At 38.8% G+C, this 10,494-nt stretch overlaps 1 long non-coding RNA gene across 1 annotated transcript; it reads left to right on the forward strand.

The window, feature by feature from the left end:
- Positions 1-5,460: 5,460 nt before the first annotated feature.
- On the forward strand, positions 5,461-6,543 carry LOC125570172. The gene is made up of 2 exons (XR_007312549.1): positions 5,461-5,519; positions 6,087-6,543. It is a non-coding gene; the product is annotated as an uncharacterized LOC125570172 (long non-coding RNA).
- The last annotated feature ends 3,951 nt before the right edge of the window (positions 6,544-10,494 follow it).

The following is a 10,494-nucleotide window of genomic DNA, read 5'->3' on the forward strand; positions in this document are numbered from 1 at the left end:
CACCCAGAAATAAGTCACACATGTAGTGAAGTCATATGTAGCATCTACAAATTATATACTGATCGGCTGTCAGCATATTGAAGTCCACGGATCCACGGAACAACTAAAAGCATTTTGTTTAGTTAACCTATCACGTTTGACAGGTCTTTTATTCACCGAACAAAAAACAAACATTTTCCTACGGGAAAGCAGAGGCATGTCTCATCTGTGAAGACTTTCTTTTATGGCTTGTTATGTGTAAATGATTTATTCACGCCTGGTTCTTCAAACCACCATCACGGGAATTGTTATTTGACCCCAATTGCTGACTCAACCAAGCTGCCGAAAGCTGTATTCCCCGCGCAGTCGTATATAAAAATCTTAATGCTATGGTTTTAGTTAATTCAAATTTCTGCATAGTAACAAAAATGACGCTAAAATGTCTCATATGTTTTTTAAAACTGAAAGCCAATCCTTCCACATTCCTTTTGTTTGTCCATTACTGCAATTCCTTGGGGTTCATTTCGGGGACTCCTGGGGATCGTTTCGGGTCCCGGGATCAGTCGGGGGACTTATTGAAAAGCACTTGGGTGTTCTCAAAATCATCATCATTTATGAGTGGACGAATGGCATTTAAATACTTGTCCATTGTGTCATCTAAGCCTGCAATTTCGAGAGCCATCATGGAGCCATCATGGAAAGATGTCGTTGTAATGTTGTGTACGAGTTCGCCATATTGGAATTCAAAACTGCTTTAGTCCCAAGATGCATTGCGATACATTGGTGATGGTAACATACTTTACATCTCCCTTTGTTTATAACAAACTATTACATGTGATTTGATATGAAGCGGAATAAAACAGAGAATGCAGTAAACAATGTTAACATGAACAATAACGAAAATATGGGTGGATATGCCGCAGTGGCATCAGTCACTGGTGAGAATTACCCATGAACATAGTCCTTTAGATACCTAGGCGACTTGACAGTTCTCCCAGACCTGGTTGTAAATGTTTCTGAGTTAGCTGGTTCCTGGGGAGTCAGGTCCACAAGGCTGTCTTGTCTTGTCTTTGTATTCGGTGTATCTGACTCATGAGGTTGCTCTTTGTTTACTGGACTTGATTCCTTGGTTGCTTCGGAGTGTCTCTGAAGTGTATCCGGTCTCTGTGCCAGTACTTTGGCCTTGTAAAATTCATTGGGAATTCTTGCATTTTCAGCATTGGGGTCACTCATTGGTGCTTTTGTGAGAATTAAGTCTCTCCTATTTCTCCTGTATTTTCTACCTTGCTCCGTCTGTATAACATAAGATCGAGGTGTTGTTTGTTTCTTCACTACAACAGCTGGTTTCCATTCATTTCCAAGTTCTGAGCCATACTTTTGATCATAATAATCCTTTTGCTTCTCCTTAATTTTTTTTAGTTTCTCTGTGATCTCTTCTTGTCCAGGTGGTTTGAGTAGGTCAGCGGTAGCTGGAAGACTTGTTTTCAGTCTACGCCCGATCATTAACTGTGCAGGTGATTTGTTGATTCCATCAAGTGGTATATTTCTGTAATTCAATAGACCCTTTTAGGTATTATAAGACATAACATTGCATTTGGCTCCAGTGTCCAATAAAAATGTTGCTTTCTTTCCCTTTATTTCCAGTTCTTCTTTCCAGTCACTGTTTATGGAGTTAACAGAGTTAATGTCAATGCAGCCCATATACAACAATTCAGCATCATCCTCTTCTTCTGTGCTCTCGTCTGTTGTGTCATCGTCAACATATTTCACTAAAGTGACTTTGGACTTGCACATCTTTGCAAAGTGATTCATTTTGGAACATTTAATACATTGCTTCCCTGTAGCGGGGCATTTATCTTTGCCATGTTTGTATCCACTCTTTCCAGATATTTGTGCTGGTGTCTTGTTTTGCCCTTTGTATTTTTTCGATTGTTCCTTTGATCTTGACTGTATCTTGAACACACATTGTTTTGAGCTGTATCTGAGATTGCTCCATTGTGATGGCAATGTCAATTGCTTTTTCTAGTGTCAAGTCCGATCCCTCTTGGATAAGTTTTTCTCTCAGCTTCGACGACTTGCATCCGATCACAATTCTGTCTCTCACATGCTCATCTTGTTCAGTGTAGCCGCAATCTTTGACCAGATCTTCGCCAAGAATTGTTCAAACGGCTCATATGCGTCTTGCGTCTTTGTGTGGAATTTATATCTGGAGAAGATTCTGTTGGACTTGGGCTTTACATACGTTTCGTACTTATCGTAGTAAGTTTTTAGCTTTTTTTCGTCTCCTTCTTCAGAGTCCACGTCTGAAATATATCACGGCCCTTCTCACCTACCCAGATCATTAGGTAGTTGCATTTAATTTGTTCCTCGGACTTCGACTGCAAAAGACCACCAAACATAAACTGTGCGTGACGTTTGAACGACGTCCCACAGGTAGCCCAGGCAATGGTTTTGATTTTGTCTTGATCGTAGATTGGCAATGGTTTTGATTTTGTCTTGTTCGTAGCTTGGAATCGGCTGTTATTCTTAGAGGTAAAATGAGTGGATTGAAGTCGCGATTTTTTGTGAAACATTGCCAATTAAATTGCCTTAAAACTTAGAACATGTCTTGTTGTTGTCATATTAATGTGTAATATACGATTTTGGGGGAAGGTTTCGTAACGAAACATATGACTTCTCTCCCCCTACTAAGGAAAGAGACAAGGTTGGAGGCGCCATTTTCGGTAGCACTCAAATACCGTCGAAATTCGCCAGGAAAACACAACAAACGAAATATTTTTATCTCGCAGACCTATGCCAGGGTACACTTACATTCGATATGTGGCAAAACATCCGAGCTAAATCATTTTCCCTGGCCGCTAGCCATTATTTAAAACGAGTAAGCAGCGATTTGAATCCTTGACCGGCGCCGTTGGACAATTAGGCACGCTCGGCTGAACACGGAGCGAAGCAAACAAATTATAGCGCGTGGCTGTCATCGGCGCATTCAATACGGATTTCATAATTTTTCGCGGTCTAAAATTCAGAACTATCAGTTTTCGGAGCAAGGTAAGTAATCTGTTATCTCTTGTTTATGTGTAATTTATATAACAGATTACTATGCGCCGATAACGGCCTCACAGACTTTCCACCTCGCAGCCAGTGATCGCAGGCTAATAACAGTTTGCTTCGCTCCGTAAATAGTAAGATAAATTATGAGAATGTTACATTTTTACATTATTTTATATTTCATTACATAATGAGAAAAATATTGGATTTTGACATTCCAGCACGCACTTGCCGTTAGGCTGCCTGGTTCACACTAGTTAGTTGAGCACTACTCAACCTTTACGAGAAATTTGATTGGCTAATACTGCAAGTCACGATTGGCTTGAGCAAGCACCTTGTAATAATAATAGCCTATTGTATTATTTGATTGACATTGTAATCAATACTAGATAACCGCACCCATTTGTAATCACGTATAAGCTTTAGCTCGACCATCAATAAACACATTCAATCACTACCCTTGGAGTACGTTATTCCGCTATCCAACATACACTATCCTTCATCTTCTATAAAGCTCGGATCATTACACACCTAATAGACCGTTTTCAGACTGGCGGGCCCTACCTGGTCTGAAATGGCGTAAGAAGTGGACTTTACAGATTAAGCTATAAAAATGCTGTCAGAGTGCTTCTTTCGAGGAGTTTTGGACCAGACCATCAAGTATTATATCGTTGCCAATTATCTCAATGATCTCATTCTGTATCCGCGGCAAGGTATACCTTGCGTTCCTATTTCTCATTCTAATGACAGTAAGGTGCTGGTCTAGGACAACGTCGTGATTGGCAATCATTTGAAGGGCTGCCACAAAGTTGCCCACATTTCTATTGATCTGACACGCATGTTCGTCTTTGCTGTTAATGCCTGACTCTCCATCACCACGCAAGGCATTGCATTGGCAGCCGCAAAAGAGCACTGCTTCCGAAACACATTTGATTATGTGCTTGTTGCGCTCTATGTTTCGTCTCTTCTCTTTATCGAGGACGGTGATTACAGATTTCGCTGGAATTCTCGATTGCCTGTATAAGACGCTGCCCGCTGATCATGCACTCTTGGTGACACTTGGACGCTTGATGTTCTCCCGCTTTTTCTCCAAGCTTGTACCACTTCGTGAAGGGGGCTTGTATAAAGTGGACCTTTCTGCTGTCTCCGCTCATTATCGACATCGCGGCGCAGAATTTACAATATGCACCATCTTCGGAGGGGCTGTAGGCCATCCATGGGTATTTTTGAAGGTGGCGCCTCTGAAAGCCTCGTTCACAACCGTGGATTTTTCGGGTTGGAAATTTGAAGGTCTGCGGTATCTCTGATGGTATCTCTGTTGGGGAGTCAATTCACCACAGCTTTTGTAAGATGATAATGCATTCGCTATATCATTATGGAGCTCTTCTTCTACCAGTCTTCCCTCTCTGTCATCGTCTTTTACTTGAAGGGGTCCAAGGTCCTCCCGAGGTCCTGGTGGTGCATCGCCATCGGCTTCTGTGAGATATGAGCAAATCAAAATAATATAAACGTATTAACACATTGAAAAATCTGGCATAAAACCCTGGCATAAAAAGAAAGGGCATAGCAGAAAAAAATTAAGGGGAGAGGGTTTCTCATTAAAAATAATATGATGCAGCGAGCTAGCAAAGGTAAAAAAGAAAGTAGAGGAAAAGAAAAAGACAAAAGACTAATGAAAAAAGTTTAAAGAACATTGAGATATTTGATCCAAATATGGCCCTCATCACCTCTTCCTGCTATGGAAAATATAACGCGATAAGATACTGCCGAACTCCACATGGCCACAAATGAAATAAGATGTTTTTGCAAGTGAAATAAAATTTGTGTGGGAAAAATAAACAGTTCCCTAGCGGTTTCGCGCCATACATTGTATCTTTCCAGTATGTAATTCACGCGAGGTATCTTTGATTGGATGGGCCTATATATAGTCTCTTTTGTTCAAGGGGAGTTTTCTGATTTCTGATTCTGATTTTCTGATAAAAGTCTGTCCACCCACAAAATAACCAGAATAAAACCAGATATTTTTATCTCCACGGAATGTTTATTATCGGATTTGAATACAAAAAAGTCAAGTTTAAATTATGATAGCGGAGCCAAGCGCGGCCGCAGGCCGCGCGCGTAGCTCCATAGGCATAGAAATATGGTATAGGTATGCGACTTGGTTTTTGTGGTCATCGCGACACCTGTGGTGTCACTCGCCAGCCAGCCAGTCAGTCAGCCAGTCAGCCGCGCAACTCCCAGGCCCCACTCGGCCCCGAAATGGCGACTAAATACAAGCACGGAGCAAGGGAAAAAGTTCTTGTCGATTATGCGATGATTATTTATTTTGCCTCAAATTTTGTGACTTAAGGATCTAAGTCAACTAGAGGAGATCTACTAACATTCATTCACGCCAAGATTTATCTGGTTTTAGCTAGTAAATTTAAGCAAGTAGCAGTTCACATTAAAAAGCGAGCACAACCACAAGAAAGCGAAAATAAAAACAATGCAAGGTGAGTTCCGGACGACGATTTGTATTGTCTATTGAGGATATGACAGTTATTGGGCTTTTGTTGTCCTTTTTGTTTGCTTTAAGAATGCGAGTACTTAATTTAGTAATCTAATAATAACAGCTTTTGTTTTGGCATTCTTCGTTTTATCTATATTCTTGGTTGTGTTGAATAAAATACAATACACCAAAAACTGGGATTCGACTCTGCCAAATTTTCGACTTTAATAAGACTTCTTCAGGGCAGATTCATTGTGTTGGGATATTTCATAAAGGCTAACCAATATCGTGTTGCATTTGTCAAATACTGTAAAGAAGACCGTTCTTGTCTTTATATCCTGTGCTCTTAGTCCTAAGAAGATACATATCCTTAGAAGATACAGCAAAAAAAAAAAAAAAAAAATCAACCCCTATTGTCAATATGTATTGTTGTTATTGTCTGCATCTTGCATCTCATGTGTTTATATTTTTTCAAATAGTTGTGGAAAATTAGTTAGATTATAAATGGCTTGATGAAAAGATTGTTTTGAAAGATATAATAAATAATTGTTTTCACTCTTTCATGAACCAGTAACTACCTGAGGGCCAAGATGAATGCTAAAGACTGGAAGACATGGGAATTAAAAACCATGTCTTGGAGAGAACAGTAGGGAGTTCTTATTCACTAGTCATTTGGTACCCCCACATCCATGGTCCCAGGAAAGGGTGGGGGATTAGTCTTTTTTAAAAGCATGTTTCTAAGTTAGGAGTAAAAACAGTCAATACCACCGCCCCTCTTGACATATTCCTGTTAAAAAGTGGTCTAAAACCCCACATTAACCCCTGGCTTTCGCGGGACCATGAGGGAGGGGGCTCAAATGACTAGCTCATCTACATCTACATCTACATTTATTTAGTCGGTAAAAATCTTGCGATATCACACCAACCTTAAATAAAAGCATTTACATATAAATAAATAAATAAGGAGATAAGTAAATAAAAATATATACATATATACATGGATAGGTACTAAGTATATATAGAATATATAAAATATTAAATAATGTAAAGAAAATTCAATAATACAATTCAATAATATATAGAAATAAAATTATAAAATTAAAATTCAATTCCTATTATTATTAAGATAGATTTCGAGGTCACGCTTAAAATGTTCGATTGAGCCTAGCTCGACAAGTTAATTAATATGTGATTCAGCAGTACACACTCAATATGTTTTTTTTAGAACAAGATACTTATATAATATAAAACTAAAAACAAACTTTTGCTCTTTAAATAATAAATCTGTAAAGAAAACAGTTTTTTATCAAGCTAAAGATAATGGGAATATTTTAGGAAAGTACTGAATATAATTATCATATAATTATTATTGTTATATTTTCTTTCCAACATTTAAAGAAGAGTCATATTTCTTCCTTTTACTTCTCCTACTTCTCCTATTTTTATGCAATTGATGCTTTTTGCTATTTCCCCTCTACACAAAATATAAATTAATGAACAAATTTGATTTTTAAATTAGAAATTTTCATTTAGTACTTTCACTTATATCTTTTTTAGGATTTCCTTTCCAAGTCAGTCTCTTTCCCATTACATTTATTTTAGAGGTTTAGTTTTATTTTACTGGAATGGTTTGATCCAGGGTTTCTAAAAACACCAAAATATAATGCTTTACTGGATGTATATTTGTAGATATTAATTCCCATGAGGATGGGGAATCACCACATGGAAACTTCAGTATTGCATCTCATCTAAAACTGTCTGAAACTATATAATATCTTTGGAATCCTGTTTAACCCATTACTTTTTTTTGTAAGGACAAAGCTTCTCAGAATGCAGCTTTACAAATGTACATTAATGGGACTTTTATGAGGGGAAGGTTTTTTTAGGATACTTAAACTATATAGCACTAAGCAACAACCATGTTCTTTTTCAATAATAGAATTTGAAGCTATGTTCACATAGCTTGGATAGCATAGGCTTGGCCTCTTTAGAGGCCTGTGGTGGTGGAAGGGTTAAGATAATGGGAAAGGGGAAATGTAAATAAATGCCCAATCAAATTATTTTCATTACTCATATTTTTTTCACCAAACCTTTCAAGTTGAGTCGATTTCCTTTATTTCTCCTCTCCCGTCGACTATTTTTTTAGTCAATTGATATTCTTTGCTGTTTCCTCTCTACCCCAAACATAGATCAATGAAAGGGTTTGGTTTGAAATTAGAAGTTAGCATTTTAGCACTGTCAGTGATGTCGTAGATGTATTTTTTTAGGGTTTGCTTCCAAAATCAATCTGTTTTTTCTCCATTGCATTCATTTTGGAGTAGGCCAACAACAACAAGGCCACTATATGGTAAAGGGTGGGTGCACCAATATGTAATGCATTGAAGGAGATACATTTGTGTTTCCAGACATTTTTCTGAATATTCAGTCCAATAAATTAGAGAATCACCACTAAATTGATACCTTCAAATTACAGTATGGCATTTAAACAGTCTAAATATATTATTTGGAATCTTTGAAATGCTGTTACATCCATGACATATTCTGCACAAGGGCAAAGCTTGTCGGAGTATTGTTTTGATTATAAGAATATGGAACTTCTATGGTGGGGAAATAAGAATTTACCATTAGACTCTTGACAACTTAGACAGCCATATTTACACCAGGAATTGTGTTTGTTAACTTTGATGTACTGCATAATTTGAATTATTGAATAAGGCCTGGATCCATTTGGTTGGTCCAATAAATCTCAGTAAAGAGCAGGATCCTAGATCACCCAAAAATACTTTGATCAGTCAATACAAAAGGTGTTCAATGCTGGCTCCGCTTTTAGGTAGTGCCTAAATCTATATATTAGTTAATGCTTGTGCGTTAAAGTTTGACTTATAGATTTATTACAGGATCAAGATTTTTTTTTAAAATTAATTTCTATTGCATCTAATTGGCTTTTACTTTATAGTTTTGTCTGCAAATATCACATCTATGGCGAACCGGAAATTTACCTTCCGCCGTTGTGGGGGGGGGGGGGGGGGGGTGTGCGTTTGCACCCCCACCTGGATATAGGCCTCCTATGAACGCATAAATATTCCACTCTTTTTTTCTAAAATGAGCACATATGAAACATCTTTAGATCTCGCATATTTCAGCAATAGTTCAGTTTTTGCTTTTCTCGTTTTTGAACACGAATCATGTCATATGCACGTGGGCAACCGAGCACAGGAGAACAAAAAGATAAAAGCGGCAATATATTATGCCCAGGTCACAGCGTGCTGTGCATGATGACGAAATTACCAGGCTACCATGGCAACACATTAATTCTCAAGAGACACAAAAGCGAAGATGACATTTAACTCGGATTAATTATATTTGATACTATATCGGTTTGTTCTTAAGCTGTGAGGAGGGGTAGGGGGTGTTCATTAGAGAGGGCTTTTATTAAAAATTTGTAGGCTTAGGGGGGGGGGGGGCTTAATTAGATAGGAGTCGTTCTTTAGATAGGGGGCGTTTATAAGATCATTTACGGCACGCGCGCGCATGGCGCCAAAATTTCTCGCTCTTCTTTTACATTTTTTATATCGTCCCTAGCAACTGCATCTCATCGAGGCTTCGCTGCATTGCGGTCGCGAAGTGGCCTGGGTTCGTTGCTGGGTTACTGTTGAAGGTCGAGACGCTGTACGTTAATTTGTTCGGCTGTGGGTTGTAGCAGATCCCGTACCCATCAGGCACTGCGGGTATAAACACTCCCCAGCTTTCCCCGTTAAAAGAAACGGTCCATCAAAGTAAATGTGTTTTTTTTATTTTCTATGTACATTATTTTCTTCGCCTCTTGGCATATTTTGTTGCCTTCACTTTACTCCTTCAAAGCTGGTATAGTTGCATTTAGCAGCTATATTCTCGTGTATTTTTTATCATCCCCTGTCCCCTTTTTAATTTTATAACCAGCCCCTCCCCATCTTCTACATATCATTTCTTTAATTTCCTTCATTAATTTAAGAAAAAAAAATCTGGAGGAGAGGAGGGGGAGGGGGTGCTATAAGAGCTATAAGTGGGAAATACTGAAAGCTTGGGTCTATGTTAATGGCGAACAAAGTGATGCCAATCTCATTCTTATTTCACCTCCCTTCCCTCAACTCTTTGTTAAAGACTGAACTGAGTGGAAGATATACTGATAGCTTGGGTCTATGTAAATGGCGAACAGTGTGATGCCCAACTCATTCTCATTTCACCTCCCTTCCACCCTCTCTGTTCCGGCCTGACCTAGTGGTCAAGAGCTTGAAGTGCAAGAAATACTGATAGCTTGGGTCTTTTTAAATGGTCCAACTAAACCTCATTCCACCTCCCTTTCCTCAACTTTTTGTTTAAGACTGACCTGACTGGTCAAGAGCTTGAAGTGAAAGAAATAATGATAGCTTGGGTCTTATAAATGGTCCAACTTAACCTTATTCCACTTCCCTTCCCCCACATCTCTGTTAAAGACTGACCTGACTGGTAGAAAGCTTGAAGTGGAAGAAATACTGATAACTCGACGGCGGTCAGCTTTAGACCCAGCAAATGACGACCCACAGCCTTCCCGTCAAGGGTCTGAAACAAAGAACACTTACTTAAGTAAAAAGTAGATTAGCTCTACCTATTCATAACGGATATGAGCGGCAAGCAAATCTAACATCTATCTGCAGAGTCTAGGAAAGGTGATTCAAGGCACCAGCTTAAAGTAAGTCAAGAGTCAGTCATTCCCATGGGCAAAAAGGCAGCGGTGTGCAACTGCGCTCTCACTCTTTAAATTCACAAGGAAATATAAATAAATGTAAAAAATACTACTGAAACCAACCAAGCGCAGGCTACATCAGTCATGACCTACATTCCACCATTAGCTTGGACGGGGAAACTGAAACTGGGCAATAACGGGATAAAGGGATTGGGGGAGGGGAGGTGGGGCTATTTTGGACCTCCGTGAGCACATTACTTTAGTTTCGAGAAAAAAT

This window comes from Nematostella vectensis, chromosome 8, assembly GCF_932526225.1.
Source record: "Nematostella vectensis chromosome 8, jaNemVect1.1, whole genome shotgun sequence".
Taxonomy (NCBI): Eukaryota; Metazoa; Cnidaria; class Anthozoa; order Actiniaria; family Edwardsiidae; genus Nematostella; species Nematostella vectensis.